Source organism: Ochotona princeps, chromosome 28, assembly GCF_030435755.1.
Source record: "Ochotona princeps isolate mOchPri1 chromosome 28, mOchPri1.hap1, whole genome shotgun sequence".
NCBI lineage: Eukaryota > Metazoa > Chordata > Mammalia > Lagomorpha > Ochotonidae > Ochotona > Ochotona princeps.
In genome coordinates this window covers 5117641-5136076 of record NC_080859.1, presented here as the reverse complement: position 1 = coordinate 5136076, position 18436 = coordinate 5117641, and the positions used below count along the sequence as shown (strand labels likewise).

At 37.8% G+C, this 18436-nt stretch overlaps 1 long non-coding RNA gene across 1 annotated transcript in view; it reads left to right on the top strand.

Moving 5' to 3' along the window:
* The window catches only part of LOC131478203 (uncharacterized), a 185486-nt gene extending 167921 nt beyond the window's left edge, over positions 1 to 17565 (top strand). Inside the window, exon 3 of the long non-coding RNA XR_009244354.1 lies at positions 17444 to 17565. This is a non-coding gene — a long non-coding RNA (uncharacterized LOC131478203). The remainder of the gene's footprint in view (positions 1 to 17443) is intronic.
* The last annotated feature ends 871 nt before the right edge of the window (positions 17566 to 18436 follow it).

Genomic DNA, 18436 nt, shown 5'->3' with positions numbered 1-18436 from the left:
GGTAGCAAAAAACCATCAAATGAAATGATGTCAGGCTTATTAATATATAGTAAATTTGAAAAAAATCAGAATATTAGAACTTTAATAGCTTATTACTCTTAATGATTTGCTTGACAATAATATAAAGCAGTTTGTTAAAATTACAACTTTTTATTTTTAAAACATAAAATTAGAAGTTTATGAATCAGTGATAGGTATAATTCAACATATTATCTTTATGTATGATAACATTACTACAGTACTGATGATTTTAGGTTGTACAGTAGAGTGTGACAAACGCATCCTTTATAAAAAAGGATTTTTTCACATATCCTCAATGTGACCTTACTCGATACAAAGGCAGAGGACTTTGAATTGATGACATACACTCTAAAAGATAAACAAGTATGCTTGTAATAGCTAACTGATATATAGCAGGTGGTGTTGTGATTAACAGGTTAAGTACAGGGGACAAACAGCAGGCGGGTAATGAGATGTGTTCTCAACCAGAAACTTCTCATACTCGTTAATAGTAAATCTGCTGTTGCAAAGAGTCTGAGACACTTAAGGAAATCCACTTGCAAATTTTAGATTGTGACAACAACTGTCAACTTTGATGAAGTATACATATCACTGTTTCATGAATATGTTTGCATTTAAATGAATCATTAATTACTTATGAATTAAATCCTAGATTGATTACTCCCCCTCATTCATTTGTTTCTGTCTTATAAGTTCTCACTCACATGTCTCACCCTGCTCAACATTGTAATAGAGATTCCTTGAGCTGCATCTTCAAATTGGTTCAAACTTTGTTCTGCTCTCTCGAGTGTCTCTCACCAACTGTCAACACTGGCTTGGAAAGATAGCCCAAAGTTTTAGTTTTTATTAATATTCTTAAGTCATGAGAATAGGTTTAATATTACGCATTTACTTGTACATTTAATATTGAAATTTGCTCAATAACATTTTTTTTTTCTTCAATGTCAAATGGGTTGAAAGAAAAATGAAAACATACTCTTTGGTACAATACTTAAAGAAGCAGTGTGGATTGAATTTTAGAGCTATACAGACATTTCCAATCTTGAGCAGGTCATTCAATACAAGAAAAGCCCACTCAGTTTATGAATTTGTTACCAATTCTCCCAAACCTTCAGATCAGGTTGTCACTTGCCAGTGTCCATACATGAGCTTTTCTGTAGCACCCAGCCCTGAATTACCCTCTAAAATAGGTAATAAAATTAGGATCATCCTCCCAACCTGTCTCAAATCTGTCTTCTGTATATTTAGTTTATAGACTGAAATCTTTACCAGTCGTCTTTTTCTGAAAGAGGCGCATCTTAAAGTAATACTAATATAAACTGTAGTGTAATAAGATCCATACACATATTTGCATGAAATAGCATATATATCAACAGGAAGCAGAGATAAGACTCTTAGCAAAATTTAAAGATTACTTTGTAAGACAAGAAACTTTTTTTTTAAAGATTTATTTATTTTTATTACAAAGTCAGATATACAGAGAGGAGGAGAGATAGAGAGGAAGATCTTCCATCCAATGATTCACTCCCCAAGTGACTGCGACGGTCGGTGCTGTGCCGATCCGAAGCCAGGAACCAGGAAGCTCTTCCAGGTCTCCCATGCTGGTGCAGGGTCCCAGTGCTCTGGGCCGTCCTTGACTGCTTTCCCAGGCCACAAGCAGGGAGCTGGATGGGAAGTGGAGCTGCCGGGATTAGAACCGGCGCCCATATGGGATCCCAGGACGTTGAAGGCGAGGACTTTAGCCGCTAGGCCATACTGCCGGGCCCCAACAAGTAACTTTATTACTACAGAAATATGACCTCTGTGATCTAGTAGCACTTGGTTATTTTGATTCAAAAAGAGAAAAGAATTGAGGCAGAGTGAAAGAGCTTTAAGAACAAAGTGTTCCCCTTTTCTCAATTTTGCTCTACTCACAGCTGCACCATGACACTCAGGATATCAGTAAGATTATTTAATGTCTTTTTTTCTGTTTTTGTATAAATTAAATTGGTATAGGTGATCTTTTAAAGTTTTTCAATGTCAATTACAAATTGCTTTTGAAATAGTTTACATTGAATTATTCTTAGCGAAAAAGTGTAAATCATCCCACTTTTCAAATAGCATGAGTTAGGATCCCATTCACTGCTAGACAAAATACATAAGCTTAATTAAGGTTTGATTCTCAAGAAAAACTCACTCAGTTTAATGTGTTGTTTATGCCAGTTTCAACAAGGCTCTGAAAAATCCAAAAGAATGAAAGAGGAAATGAATTTTGTGTACCACTTAAATAATGTCAGTATTTTGTTGTTTTCTGATTGATTAAAAAAGGCTAGTCCATAAACAAGTGAGAAGTTTGTTGGATAAACTGGCACTGATTTATTTAAATCACTCTGAATGCTTAGAGAAATTCTGGTCACATCTTCATGAGTTAGGGTTCCTCAAATCATGATGGTAGCTAAATAATCTAATAAAAAGGTAAGAGAAATCAATCAAAACTGTTTAATATGGAAAATAGCACAGATGGGATGAATAAATTTATTTGGATTTATTTCTATCTACAGCTATTCCACTGTGGCCATTGATCACTACTTAATCAATAAAATTAATTGGTAAAGAGAATGTACCTAAAAGGGTTCTTTTCCTTTCTTTCATTTTCTTTTCCTCCTCTCTCCCTGTTAGTACTACTTTCAACATAGCTGGTTGATTTTTGTGTTTATTGAAGTCAGATACAATGTAAAGTTTGGGCCCTCTTTTTCTAGGTTCCAATTACATTTCAGATTTTACCTTACCTTTGTAGAATATTTTCTGACAGTTGTCCCTCCTATCACATATCTGAACAGATTATTTAATTCCTAAAGATGTACTTATTGTATTTGAAAGACAGAGATCGTTTGTGTATTGGCTGGCTCTCCGAATGCCCACAGATAAGACTGAACCAGACTGAAGCTGGCAGTCTGTACCCTGACCTGACTCTGTCAGAAGTTCTGTTGCTTGCGTCATCGGCCGCTGAGTCTAAAGTAGAATCCGACAGAAAGCCACACTGAAGCCCAGTCACTGTCATACAGGGGGCTGATTACTGTTGTGCAGCCACAACTGCTGTGCCCAAGGTCTGCTCCCGGGCACTTCAGTTTCCATGGAAGGGTAAGCCTGTTAGTCTAGTGGTTGGTTCATAATTTGGGCAGAAATGTAGCGTCATCTCCATGCTAGGATAAGTCTTCATTTTCCAAGCATTGTGATCTGATGAGCTGTTTCCTTCCGATTCTTTGGCTCCTTTTGATTTGGAGTTACTAAGTTGTGGCCAACGTTGTGAGACACTGAGGGGGTCTGCGGGCCGATCAGCATCTCACTAGGCTTGTTTCCTCCCAGCGTGAACCTCCATTTGTTCCTGAGTCATTCTTCCATATCTAAAAGCATTTTTTCTGATTATGTGATTCTGTCATTAAAAGAAGCAGGACTCCATAAAATGTTCAAATTAACACTTTAAAATATATTTCCAAAACACTGCTACTCAAATATCAATCACTTAAGGAGGATTGTTTTACCAGTTATTTTGATATGAATTATATGTTCCACTGCAATTATCCACTTGATAATTTCCTTAAATTTATTAATTTCCTTAAATAAAATAATTTGTTTTAAAAGGAAGGCTCATATCAATACATGAAACACAGTCCTTTTTCAGATACGGTGGTATTTTTTTTCCTTTTTTTGTTTTTAGTATTAATTGAAACAAAATAGTATAGCATGTATTTTTCTTTGTTAATTTTTATTGACCAGTAATAATCATAATACAGCACATGTATTAAACTATGCTGCAAAGCAAGATAGTGTTATTTGAATATCTTCCCCATAATTTACTTTATTTAATCTTTAGGCAAACTTTTTCTTTTCTTTTTCTTTTTAAAATGACAGTTGCCTTGTCTTTAAACTAGAGGTAATTTCAGCAATTTCTCCTCGGGGTATTTTTTAAGATAAAATCAGCTGGATTCTCCAAGGCATTATTGTCAAAGCAGGATGACATTTACAAGGAAAAAATGAGAAGATAGCCAAAGAACGCGTGGCAAGGGTCAGATTGCAAGAGAGGTCCAAGGTTGCTGATGGCGAGGAGGAGGAAAGGGCCTGTGAGGGAAATCTTAGACCGCACTGCCGTACTACTGTCCTGGCTGAGAAACGAGGCTTCGTAGACCCAGTTCTTAACTCAGAGATGGTCTATGCCTGCTTCGTCCCACTCCAGTGCTCACGCTACTGTCGTTAACTGGAAGAAATTTAAGCAAGTGTGGTTTTATCATATGCACCATAATGAGTTGAACAATGGGGCACCTGAGCCAGGAAATGCATTTTTTGAGGCAGAGCTTGGCCCAGCATGTTAAGAAGCTGTTTGCAGTGCCTGTGTCACATGTCTGCACGCCTGTTCCAGTCTCCGTTTATTAACTTTTCATCCGGTTCAGTGCGAAAGTCTCTCTTTTTTTTATCCCCTCTCATTTTGCCTTTCAGACAGGCAAACAAATCAAAGAAGCTGTTTGCATTTGCATCACTGAAACATACAAAATATCTAGGCCATGCTTGCCATGTAGAAAACACATCTTAATGCCTTTTGCAATTCCTACTGTCATGATTTACAACCAGTGAGATAAACACTTGGCCTGTGTAATGAAACATTATTTTGAATCTGAGCTTCCACATTTTCAGAAGTTACTCCAAATCAGTAATCTTCAAAACTCCCCAGGCTTGTGCATTCATAATGTGGACCTGTGATTCAGTCTCCAGGATTCCAATATCATAATCCTGAAGGAAGGCTCAAAAGGCTGCCTTTTTACCAAAAAATCCCACAAGAATTCTCCTCTGTTCGTGGCAACTGTATGTCTAAGAAACACGAGCTTTGTTTTAGGGATTTACATTTAGCTTTGAAAATTGCCCACAGTTCTTTCCACACAAAAGCATGATTTATAAAAAAGATACTCTCTAGGGGAACTAGTCCTTCGGTTGAGCACTTCTTTGCGAGTGGAGTGGTGACCTGTGCAGCATTTCAGCATCCATGTCTCTGCAGCACAAGGGCTGTTTCCACCTAGCTGTTAATGCTCCCTGCTTGTGTGCTGGGAAAGCAGTCGAGGACGGTCCCAAAGTCTTGGGACCCTGCACCCATGTGGGAGACCTGGGGAGAAGCTTCTGGCTCCTGGCTTCAGATTGGCTCAGCTCCAGTCATTACGGCCACTTGGGGAGTGAACCATCGGAGGGAAGATCTTCCTCTGTGTCTCTCCTCCTCTCTGTATATCTGACTTTCCAATAAAAAAATAAATTTTTTTAAAAAAGAAAAAAAATTGTTCTATTTATCTTATTCATCATTACTTTCTTACACTCATATTAAAAGTTTTTTGAAGTTGTTAAATGGAATGCTATAAGAAAAATGTGTAGTATTCCAAAACCAATGTTTTCCATCTTAAACTCAGTGCTCATTGTCAGAAAAAAAGTGTGTCTTCACGGCTCTACAACCTAGTATAGTTGTTAAACGCACGCAAAAGAAAACCGACAGCTCATCATCCCACTGGAAGGTTTTTCATCTGTATTGGTTGCAACTTTGTGTCAAGCATGCAGACATGTTTTCTCACTCACATGGAGACAGGTACTGAGAAATGACATATTTCCACCACTCCGCAGCATTTCCTTTTTTTAGCATGCTTATTTTGCCAGTAAACAGACTGTGTATTTGGTAGAGACAGGCACAAATCAATTCCCTGGAAACAAGCAGAGCAGAGCTATGCTAAGACATACCAATTATATCGGCAACGCAGCTGCTGCAGTGTTGTGTGGCGTGGTGATGCCGCACTCCAGGGCTCACTCCAGCAGGGATTGCCTGCTGCATTGTGGTGACTCACAGCAGGGGCAGGATGAAAGCCCAACGTTGTGTTCAGACTAGAAATGATCAAGAATTTCAAATCTGATTATTATTGCATGAGCTTATAATTATTTTCTTTTTAAGAATTTCATGTCTCAGTTTATTTGAAAGATAGAGACACAAGGGAGAGAGAGAGAAATAGACACAGAAAGACCTTCCATTCTCTGGTACATTTGAAAGATTCCACTTACAGCCAAATCTGGATTCAGCTAAAACCAGGAGCCTGGAACTCAATCCGTGCCTCCCACAGAGGCTAAGGACCCAAGTTTTGAAACAGAAACTGCTGCTGCTTAGAAGAAAGCTGGCTGGGAAGCTGAAATGTGGGGACTTACTACACAAAAGAAGTGGAATCTGAATATCTGTACATATTCTTGGCTCTTCTAAAGTCTAATGATTTTCAGTTTGATGTCAGAAGTGCTAAGTAAGAGGGATGTAAATCAGCCTTCAGTGTAAGATATTGTGTTAAAATCTATACATAAGCAGCTTGGCTCAAGGTTTTCATGTTTGCTTCCTGAGAGCTTTTCAGCTTCCCTTGACCACATGTGGTTCTGTCTCACCTGAGTACAAGCTTATGAGATAGTCATGAATGTTCCTGCCTTTGACATTGTGAGTCCAGGAAGATTCAAAACAGTCTAGCTCCTTTTTATTCAGGAAACTTCACCCAGTCTCCACCCCAGCTCTTCTACTATCAAAGCCGTGAACCAGTCTCCTTAGCATGCTCTTAATCCCTCATTCAGATGCACTAGGTATATTCTTTCCAGAAACACTCAATTATCCAAAGGATTAATGTAGCCAGACCCTCCCGGTGATCATGTGGCACTGTCAATCTCAGCATGGGAATGAACTTCTCATGGGAGATATATTCTGCCTATTAAATGGAACAGGAAGAGTTATTGCAGTGTGGGATAGCTTTCTGTGATGGATGTTTTAAAATTTTGTACTGAATGTGGCCATCTCCCCTCTGTTGTCTTTGAGTTTCACCAGGAACTCTTTATTCACAGTGTCTCTGCAACTCCAGTTGTAATCCCATAGTTTTCTTGTGTTAAGGGCTGGGAGAATGCAGGCCTCTAGAGGTAACTCATCTCATGCTTAATTATCGATTTCACAGAAGACCTGTGACCTTTGGCTGTGAACTTTACAAGTGTTCCCAATACTACATGGTTTAGTCCATGCAGGGAAGCTAAAGCAAATTGGAGTCAAGGAAATACCCTATGCCCCAGCTCAGAGCAGGATACAGTTCTTAAAAATAGTTGACCTCTGGAAAGCGTGATTTTGCCTTACGCCTTTTCACAACTCTTGCTGTTCCCATCAGCTTTTTACTACAAAAACCCACTGGGATTTCTGAAGGTGGAACTCACTACGAGGTCGAAGATGTCCCTACAGCTTTGGCCTTTCCCCGCCCCATGCTAAAGTTCTAGAAATCTGTCACAATCGTCAGGTAGTAGCTCTAACCAGTTAATGACTACAGCAGTTTATGCTCCGGGTGAGTAGATCCCCAGCTGGTTGAGTAGATCCCCCAGCCATCTGTCCGTGGATTGCAAAGCAGAGCTCAGCCCTGTGAGCTCAGTCTCCTGGGTCCCAGAAGTCCTTACCTTGAGTGTGCATGGCATGTTTCTGGTGATCAGAATGGGGCTAGTGACATTTCCAAGGTCGCTAAATGTCAGAACTGGAAATGGAATTGATCCTAATACACATTTTATATAAATTACGCTAAAAGGTAACTTTTTATTTAACTAACTAGTATCCTAGTTGTCTGTTTTTTACATACTAGACCTTAATAGCTATATATACATTTTTTTACCACTAAGTGCTAATATTAATGATTTTGATGAATTATAATAAAAACAAAATATAAGTTACTTTCAGAAAGTTTCCTCTGTTTCTTCGAGATATCCTGAACCATTTAAAACTCAGTTTTTCCAAATGATTGATACCAAAGACAGAGCTTCATAATTTATGTTTTTTAAAGCTCTATGTAACTTTCTGGATTCAATCACTTCTTTCAAACATGAAGTTGTCCGCTTACAGAACATTTCTTCCTAAGTCTTTCCTAAAAGATGAAATGTTTCAAAACATTTGCACATTACTACTCCCTGTGTCAGAAACGGTCATGGGGCAATCATTGTGTCACAGCAGGCTAAGCCAGTAACTGTGACAGCGGCTTCTTACATGAACACTAGTCCAGTCCTGGCTGTTGACCTTGTGGCAAGCAACACATGACAGCCCAAGTACCTGGGTCCCTGCAGCCAGTGTGCAAGACTGAGCACAAGTTCTGGGCCTCTGGCTTTAGCCTGCTTATGCCTGGGCTACTATGTCATTTGATGAATGAATCAGTGGATAGATTCTCCCTCTCTGTCTTTCAGATAAATAAATCTTAAAAATACCATTTCCTTTCTACTGGGAAACATAGTCCTTCTTTCAGAAATACCCTGAACAACAATGTTTCTTGGGAAAAAAGTCTCCACAGTTTCTATTGAACACGTATCTTCGTTTCATATACTCTTTCCACATGTCACATGTATTATTCATGTACCTGGTTTCCTCCTGTACTAGACATGAGTAAAGGAACTTTCCATCTTCATGGGACGAGAGCTTTGCCCACCCTAAGAAATCAATAGATGATCTGTGAATGGTTCATGTTCTAAATTTAAACCAGCCTCCTTATCACTCTGCACTTTTCTTACAGTGCATACGAATCTCATTGAATCAAGCCAAATATTGCACTAAAATATTTGTAATACATTTGATTATTCTTTCCTATATTTTTACTGCCCTCTTGAAAGACTTTAAAGAGGTTAGGATATACAATGTATCAAACATTAAAATATAATATGATTTTTTTTTTTACAATGTGAGTCTAAACTGCCTTTGAGTAATGAATGCTAGTTGTCTGTTGGCGTGACTGTAACTTTATGTGAAGGTTGAATTATGTAAATGTGTCTCATAAATTAACAGTGGCTCACTGGAATATTTCCTTTTAGGTCCAAATGATACCACTTATGTTGCTGTTTTATTGCATCTTTTGTCTCTTATAATCATTAGCTACTTTACATTTTAATTACATTACATGAAATGTTAATAAGTGATGCAGAAGAGACAGTGACCATTTGCTGTTTAAGACTGAGCTGTGATTCTTAGACTGTTGTATACAAAAATTTCTTTATTTGATATGATAGGCAAACTAAAGAGGCTAGGATGTATTGGGGTTTTAAATGATGTTTCAGTAGATGACATGTATGTAGACCAGAAGTGAATAGAACAACTTATTTTTTTTCTTGGTATTTAAATGAGTAATCTTCCATAGTTTGTTTATTTTGTTGATGATGGTAAAAAAAAAATGCTGAAAATGCCTTGTATCTTCCCACCCATCTAGCTGTGCATCAATCCAGTCACTTTTTTCTATACTCTTAGAAGCATTCCCACTACTGACACTGAAGAATGGTTTCGGAAAGACTCATTCATTTTATAGTGCTCAGCAGCATTTTGATCTCAGTTAATTCGAGGCATGACTCTTTGAAACCATCAGTTTTTGTCCTCTCTGATCACATTACCCTAATTTGCCCCTTTTTCCACTTTTACTATTAAGAAAACATGGGAACAATAAATTGAAACAACTTTCCTAATGAAATATTTCCATCATGAGATTTCAGTAGCTCTATTGAATAGGCTCAGAATAATTTCTTGGCACAAACATACATACACAGTTCAAGAACCATGCTGTACCCACTAAGAAAATGAAGCAGCACTTTTCTTAATCCATTTTGAATATTTCTAATGATGTTCCCCGCTTGGGATGTACAGACATCGTTGTTAGGATGTGATCGTTACAGAACTCCTTTGTAATCTGTACTCATTTTTGGTCATCCTGACATTTCCCCAAAGGCCAAGGCTCTCGCTTGCTCATTTTCACACCTGAGAACTGTTTGTCCTGTGTTGTCACTCACTAGCTGCTGGTGTCAGTGTTAACACTGCCACAAATAGATACTGCCTCAAGAAAACACACAAATCATGTTTGGTTAAAAGGAGACCATGTCTTTGTTAAAACTGCCTTTGTGTCACTTGTCTATGGGATTTGCTGACAGAATGATTTTTCATTTGTACCCCTGGGAAAATAACTCTTCTACATCCTCTGTGTCCTTTGAAGGAAGTAGTAAACACAAATAGGATGCCAAAAGAAATTACCTTCTAATCTTTGATGATGTGCTTAATGGTATATTCTGATACAGCTTGTAAAAAGATTTTGTAGGAAAGTGAATGGCAGGAAAAAATACATTCTGAGATGTTGAATGAGTTGAGATAAGGATTTCTTTGGTTGCACTTATTTTTCTGTAATATAAGGTTTTCATGGTAGATAGCACCGTGACTAACAATTTTTAGAAATGGAATTTTCATTACTTCTAGCGCCTATTATTCTTTTATGTTGAGTACCTTCAAAATCAACCCACTCTTTTAAGATTTACTTTGAGGTATAGGCTGGCTGCATTGATTGATCACTACTCAATATGTAGATGAATCAAGATATCACATTGCACTTACCAAAATGTATACAAATAGTATGTGTCCATCAAGAAATTAAAACAGAAACGTTAATGTAATGGAAGCATAACAGTGATGTTTTAAAGAAGCTAGAATTTAAAAAAAAATTATGAAATTTTCTGGATTTATGCCTTATGACAATTGAGCCAGTAATGTGGTATTTTGTTTAGTTTATTGACATGTAACATCTCAACCTTTAAATTCACATCCTTTATTTTTTCAGAGAAAATATTTAAAGTTGTACCTCTTATTTGTTTTAGCAGTAAATTGCAAATAAGCTCCATACCAAGAAAAACATTTATAGTCCACTGTTCCTGAAACTGGTTAGTATAGTAGAGGAGCATTAGAAAAAAATGAATAGGGAAGAAATGATTAAAAATGGACTTAAAAAGGCATTAATGAAGGAAGACTCAGATCAGCATGGACGAGGACTCAATTGTGATCCTAGATAGGAAGATCAGTCTTATTAAATAGGAATTCTAGATATTAAGATTGACATAGAATAATGACTGTTACAGTGCTTGGAGACAACCAGAGGCAAGGGGAGACAAGTCCAAGCGACAGACATTAAAAATCATTATTATTACATTTCTCAGTAAATTGGAAATGAAAATATTTACTGCTGCTGAAGAGCATGTTTGATGACATTCATGTGAATAACATAACTGAATTAGAGTCACCCTACAACCAAGCCCAGGCAGTCTGCAGCTGGGAATCAAGAGCAGGATATTAACAGCTACTCTAATATTCCTTGTTACCCTGAGAATTTGATGTGCCACAAATTTGTATTTTTTAAGATTTATCAATTTTTTATTAAAAAGGCAGATTTGCAGAGAAGAAAAGACACAGAAAAAGACATTCCCAAGTGTCCCAAATGGCCAGTAGTGAGCCAATCTGAAGCCAGGAGCCAGGAGCTTCTTCCGGATCTCCCATTTGGGTGCAGAGTCCCAAGGCTTTGGGCTGCCATGCTTGACTGCTTTCCCAGGCCACAAACCGGGAGCTGGATGGGAAGTGGAGCAGCCGGGGCACAAACCGGTGCCCAAATAGGATCCTGACACTTGCCTCTAGCCACTAGGCCATTGTAGCAGGCCTCATAAATTCTTATTTTTTTTTAAAAAAAGTTTGATTTTACCTATTATATGATCTTTTATTTTAAGTAGAGCAAATAGGTGATTTAACTTACTTGATAGGGCAAAACAAACTGATGCTCATCTAGGCATAGCATTTGCTCTTTTTTATTTATAAATTAATTGTAAGATGTATGTACATATTGATAACCTACCGATAGAAAAATCAAAAACTGAAATCCCACTGTCGCTCTCTCCCTGATGTTTTTACACCTTCAGGCATAACAGGATCCAAGGTTTATAATATCAATCATGACCAATAAATTAATGTGATCAATGCAATACAACTTAAATCTAATCCAGATAGCCCTTCTTTTAAGAACCTGTAAGCCTCACAATAAAAGTTACATGAAAACTGCCACCAGAGCAGCAAGAGTAGGCGCAAACATTTGAAGAAGAGCTTACGTCCCTGTTCAACAATGTGTATCCGTAGCAGCGTGCCATGTTCACAGCGGGGAATGGTTTGTTATGGTTGCCAAGGAAAGTTGCATCGTCCATACAGAATTTAAAAGAAAAAGGCAACCATCTTAAAATCCTCTTGTTATTCTTCTAGCTGTATGATAAGCAGCTCTAAATCATATCAATTACAATAAGAAAAATTGACTATAAGTTTTTTAAAGCTGAGCAACAAGGCAGAACTTAGGATCTCCGGATTCTCTTTTATCCACAGTAGATGAGCTATGTTTCTGCAGTGTGGCCACTGAAAGGCATGCTTTAACTACATTGACAGAGAAATCAACAACCAACACCTCCACTTTTCTCTGCTCTCCCTCCATCTCTCTCCATACTGCCTGTGGCTCCCTCCGGCCAGTAAAGTCAGAGGCATAGTCTCACAAACGGACAGACATCTGTTACTCAGCCTTCAGTGGTGGAATTTGTTTGGGTAGATGATCTGCAAAGATTTTCTGAAAAACCACTGATACTTGCTGGTCGTGTGTGTCCCTATGGTAACTCCACATTTCACTTTTAAAGTCAGTCATACATACATACCTGAGCTTTCACTATCTGCTTCATCCACTGTTATTGCTCATTAAATTAAGTTGTGGGAATCAGGAAAGTAAAGAAATAAAGGAACAACAAAAGAAAAACATTACTAAAAATTATAGTCATGAGATATATTAAACAACTGTACACTTAAGATGATTTACGGCATCATTTCCTATTGTCACCTTCAGCCTAAATTAAAAAAAAATCAAGAAAATTTTCAGTAAGTTTCAAGTATTCTGTCCTTACTCTCACTGGTATGTTTCATAATAGATTAACGCAATAATGTGCAGGAACCTCTCACATGGTCTAACTACAATATGCTTGACTAAGCATAGAGACTCTTAAACATTTAGAATTCTGAGTTTCTAGAACTCCTTTCTCTACAATATGGCTAGGAGACTGATTTGCATAAATGCACTGATTTGCATAAATGCACTGTTTTGCAAGCCACAATATAAACACAAATATCATGGGCGTGTTTTGAATAACTACATCTAATTCAGTAACTTCCATGTGGGACCCAAGAGTCTGCCTTGCTAAGGATCCCTAACCATGCTCCCAGATATTCATTGAACACAGTTGGAAGCCAAATGCATCACGTCTTTATGATGTTCATGCTTCCCTTAGCCAGTCCAGTAGAATGATACCTGCACAGCCAATACATGGCTCCCTCGTCTGTGGGATGTGAACTCAGGTCGCATTGGTGGCCTGATCCAAACTTATACTGCATTTTCAGATAACTCTCATCTTTTAGAAGAAGAGATACATTTTGCTTTCAAATCCAGGAAAGCTAAAGGGAAATTAGGGTGTCAGAGGTCACAGCTTTTTCTGGTATGTCCTAATGCCCTGATTCCAAGTTTCAGAGCTTTGATTTTACAGAACACACCAACCATCTTGATATGTAACAGGTTAGTGTCACACACTTCAATGCTTTAGCAATTCTGCAACCCATCATGTTGTCAGCTGAAGCCTAAGCATTAATCTTCTGACACTTCAGGACACACAATTTCTTACTGGATGCTTGATTTGGAAATTCAAGCATTTAAGCATTTTTTTTTCTTTATGCACACTCTTAAAGTCAGTCAGAAACAAGTGGTTTAGCCTTCCCCAAAGTCTCTGTAGTAATACATTGTCACTTTAATCTGCGTGTTAAGTGCCCGGAATGTTTTCACTTCTGCTGGATTCAATTACACAGATTGTGTAAAAAGTTTGCATATTATTGCACAGGTACTATAATAAACTATGCATTCGTAACAATATGTAAATACTATACATCAGCTGACTGTGGATTGTAGAAATATATGTGCAATTTTATTTCCTTTTCTAAATTTTTATTAGTTTGAACAGGGAACAATTTTGAAAGTGACTTTGGGTACTCTAGTTACATTTAATTGGCTCTCCTTTGATTAACCTTACTGTCTCTTTTTTTAAGAGTTCCTAAAGATACAGATTTTTCAGAGTTCTAGCTAAATCTTATAAAAGTGTTCAATCATGAAGTACCATTTCCTAAGTGCGCACAAGTTCGTATTCATCTTCCTAGTGTGTGAAGCTGCAAAGGCAGATGATTGTTTCACTCCAGGTGCGAGCACATCGGTCATTCTGTGTCCGGAACGGAAGCAGCTGTAGTGCAGTACTGGAAGCCAAAGCAATCAGCGAAATCATCCGCCATATCTGCAGCAGTTCTTCCCTCCCAACCCTTGTCTGTCCTGTCTTCAGACAATTACTGCTAAAATAAATGTCCACTTACTGCTTGTCTGGCTGGTAATGAATTTTTACCTTGATGGGCTGAACACGACATTTCAGAGACATTCAAGCACTATTGGCCAACTTACCCTCCTTTACAGAATCAAATAGGGCAAAGCTCGGTGAATAGTTAATACAATTATCTTGTCAACAAAGCTGACCCCTCTGAATATCAATAGGCAAAGTCACTGGAAGCCGGATGCATTCTGTGGCTGTTGCTCCAAGGACAAATATCACTGCAGGCAATGAGGGCCATTTCATACAAATACAAAAAACAGTGGGGGCTGAGTCTACTAAAAGTGAGACACTAGTGTAAAAGAATCTTCATGTGTTCACTTTGCTATATGCTACTATTAGTATCATATGGTTATAAATGAAATAAATTGGCAGTCATATATATATACATGTTAAAAATCTAACATAATATAGGGTTAGAGCAAATTATTAACTTGCATGTATTTCTTTGCATGTTATTGGAACGGAGTTTTCTTAATGTCTACAAAACTGGGCAAAATAAATTAATAAATATACAATTAAAGTCTAGCAATAGCCAGAGTCATTTCTAAGCACATGCTATGGTTCAAAACCATGAGCAGTTTCTCTGCTCTACCATCCTGTCCAGCCTGCACATGCTGTAGCCTCAGTTTCTCCAAGAGACCTGTCCTCCTCTTCTTATAATAGGTGTGGAAGTGATCACTTTTTAAAATGTTATCAGCATGGAATTGTATATAAATGTTTTATTATATTATAGTGATAGTATAAAGACTTCCCTACTGGTTGAGAATTCATGATTTCTTACACGTTTTTGTAGAAGCCAGAGTGCTGTGGTAACAGCCCTGGCTGATACTGAAGGGGAATCGCTGTTCCGTGTGCTGTCAAGCAGGTGGGTGTCGGGGATGGAATGTCGCTGCGGAGTCTGTGGTTGCAGCAGTGGAGAGCACAGTCCCAGCCACAGAGCAGGCCTCTCCACTTGTAATTCCACCCCTAGCAGACACAGTATCATGTGGCAGTGTAGCTTAGTTTGTGTACTGAAACCTGAAGAACATCACCACACATATAATATATATAAATATGTATATATGTATAATATATATGTAATATCAAAAGAATCCATTGCATGTGTTTCAGAGTTACAATTTAAACTCATCCACGTTTTTCTCCCTCATTCTCTCCCTCTCCCATTCTTCCTTCTTCCTTATTTTTTTTTTCAATTTTGGAAAAAGTATAATTTCAGTGTACTTTATGATCACAAACTTAATGCACCACAAACCGTAATATTTAAAAAGTAAAAAGTGAAAAGACCATGGAAATAAATACAAAAGCTACAAATGGCAAATCACAGGGTGTCCATTTTGTGCCTATTCATTTTCTTGTCTTCTACATTATGCACTGCATATCAGAGAAAACATGTGATCTTTGTATTACAACGGCGTATTTGGTGCTGTATCAGTTACAGGCACTTGGCCCTGCAGCCATGGCTCTGTTTTCTCTCTTCCTTCACAGTCAAGTAGCTCCTGGTTAGCATGCCATGCTTTGTAGAATTCCATGCACGTGAATCAGGTACTCACTAAATCTTCAGATAATATTTCTCTTTGAGGTTATGGGGAAAGAAAGACAAATACACACTGTGACTAAATGTTTATCACTCTGAGAAAAGTAATTGGCACTTTGGGGATGTGCAAGTTCTGTTTTAATTACTCAACTTGCTGCCAGATGCCCAGTGTCTCCTGAAAAGTAACAGCATCATTGAACTTGCTTGGCATTGGTATCTGTCACAGACATGTGCATGCTCGGCACAGCGCTAACCAGATCACTTGACTAGTGAGCCTTCACCTTACGGACATTATTGATCATAGCATCTGTGTTGTTACGGAAGTCATTTCATGTGTCCAATGTGTCATCCTTGGAGTATATACTGAATAATTCTGGCTTGCATCAGATAGCAAAGTATCTCTAGTGTATCATTTAGTATTTTTTCAATATTAGCAGTTTCCCAGTGCATGTTAACATAATTCAAAGACCTTAACGCTCTGTGCTTACTTCCATATATCCATCTTTATGTTTTCTCCAATACCCCATACATTTGCATTTCAGTTCTTCACAGTTGTTATTGCACAGCACAGGAGCCCACACATCTGCACACATTCTAACTGTAAAAGTGGACCACTTATCTGCACATAGCACCTGGAAAGCTACATATTTTTGCTTGTTTCATCTAAATGAGAACCTTTCTACTCTATTTTCCTGATCCTGTCATAACTTTATACATTCACCATAATAGTTATTTATTATATCCTATGATCTAAAATCTCTAGCCATGATATCGTTCCTGGCATGCCTGATGTTCTCATGGTAAAGAATGCGACATTATATAACTTCTTTGATCTCTGTCTGCTTCTCGCACGGATATTAATATATTCAACAGAACTATAATATGTGCGATATATCCAAATCCAACACCCAGCTATAATATATCCAATTCCAACATCCTGGCTTCTACAAGGATGCTTTATTCACTATGGTTTTTTTCTTCCTTGAACCTGTAGAAACCAACATAGACCAAGTTTTCACCATTCCTAAGGATCTAGACCAAGACAGCAAACGCTGGCACCTGAGGAAACCCCTCAAATCTAATAAAATCTCCATTATTTTTATTTTCTAACCTTTATAAATCTAGAAGTATGAAAAGCTGATAGCAAGGATGGTCTTGTTGGAATAAATTAACTATGAGGGGGACTCTGGAGTGGGGTCATTCTGCGGCGAACTGCAGTCTTTTGTAGCAAGGAGACTAGCAGTGGAGTCCTGCAGTAAGTGGTTGGGTCGTAGGCCATCTCAGCAGCCTTCCCCGCTGTCGAAGGCCTGCTGGGTCTACTCCGCAAAGCCCCGAGTTATCGGCAATGAAGCTGTCTCTGAGCAGCACTTCTGATTTCAGTGTGTCAATAGCTCTGATGGTAGAACAGTCTCCAGAGTTCTCTGAATCTCTCCTTCTGCAAGGAACTGCTTGAATGAAAACTGAATGAAAGCCAGTTAGCATGCTTAAGTGACACTTAGTTTGATTTTGTCTTTTTGATCCTTATTTAGTTCCTAAAGGTTCAAGCTCATTTATTCAAATAGCTTCTTTGTTGTCGTTTCTTTTTTTTTTTTCTTTTCTTACAAGGCCTAGCATGTGCCGCATCAGAGCTTTCTTTGGTCATGTTTTCCTCCTTGATGAAAGTCCACAAGAAGTCTTGACAAGAGCCCCTCTGGCTGTATCCTGGAGAGATGTTCGCGCTGCCTTCCACAGGAGAGGAATGGTCTCACCATGAACAGTGAGTATATTTTACCTGCTCTCATCTGAGATAATTTCTCAATGGATAGTAATAAAATTTATTCCCTATACTTAAATTCATATCTTGCAAACTGCCAGTAAATTTACAATATGCATTACTGTGCTATTTTGAGCTAAAAACACTGCATTTTATACCATTGTTGCTTTTAACATGAATAACTCAAAGCATTTTAATGAACTAATACAGGCAATATTTTTGTGTTGATATTTTAACATTCAAATGAGTGTCATTAATAGTTGCCTACTAATCATAAATTCCTAGTAGAGTGAACAGTGCATGTTTGAAGAGTTCTCTTTAATAATAGGAAGCTAATATTCTTGTTGGTGGTTCACAGTTATCTTCCCATAGTGCCATTTTCTCTAGTTTATTTATTCTTTCTCCTTTATGAAGGTATAACTGACAAACCATGTGATAGTTTGGTATATGTGTCTATTGTGAAATGATTACTTCAGACCTACTAATTGTTCTGTTGTCAGTTTTCTTTTTATGGTAAGAGTGTTTAGGAAGTACTCTTTGAAGAAATTATAAGTATACAATGCTGAGTGGTGGCCCTGGTCACTGTGCTGTGTGTCATTTCTACGACACATATTTGCCTATAACTCAAAGTTTGTACCCTTTAACCAACACTTCCCAATTTATTCTTCTCTCAGCACCCATTCTATGAGTTTGACCTTTTTGATATTTGTCTTCATTTGTTTATTCATTTACCGTCATCTAAGCTGTTCTACTTAGCAGAATGTCCTCAAGGTCCATGCATGCTCTAGCAAATGGGAAGATTTCTTTTCTTCAGAACACTGAGTAATAGTCAGCTTTATAAACAC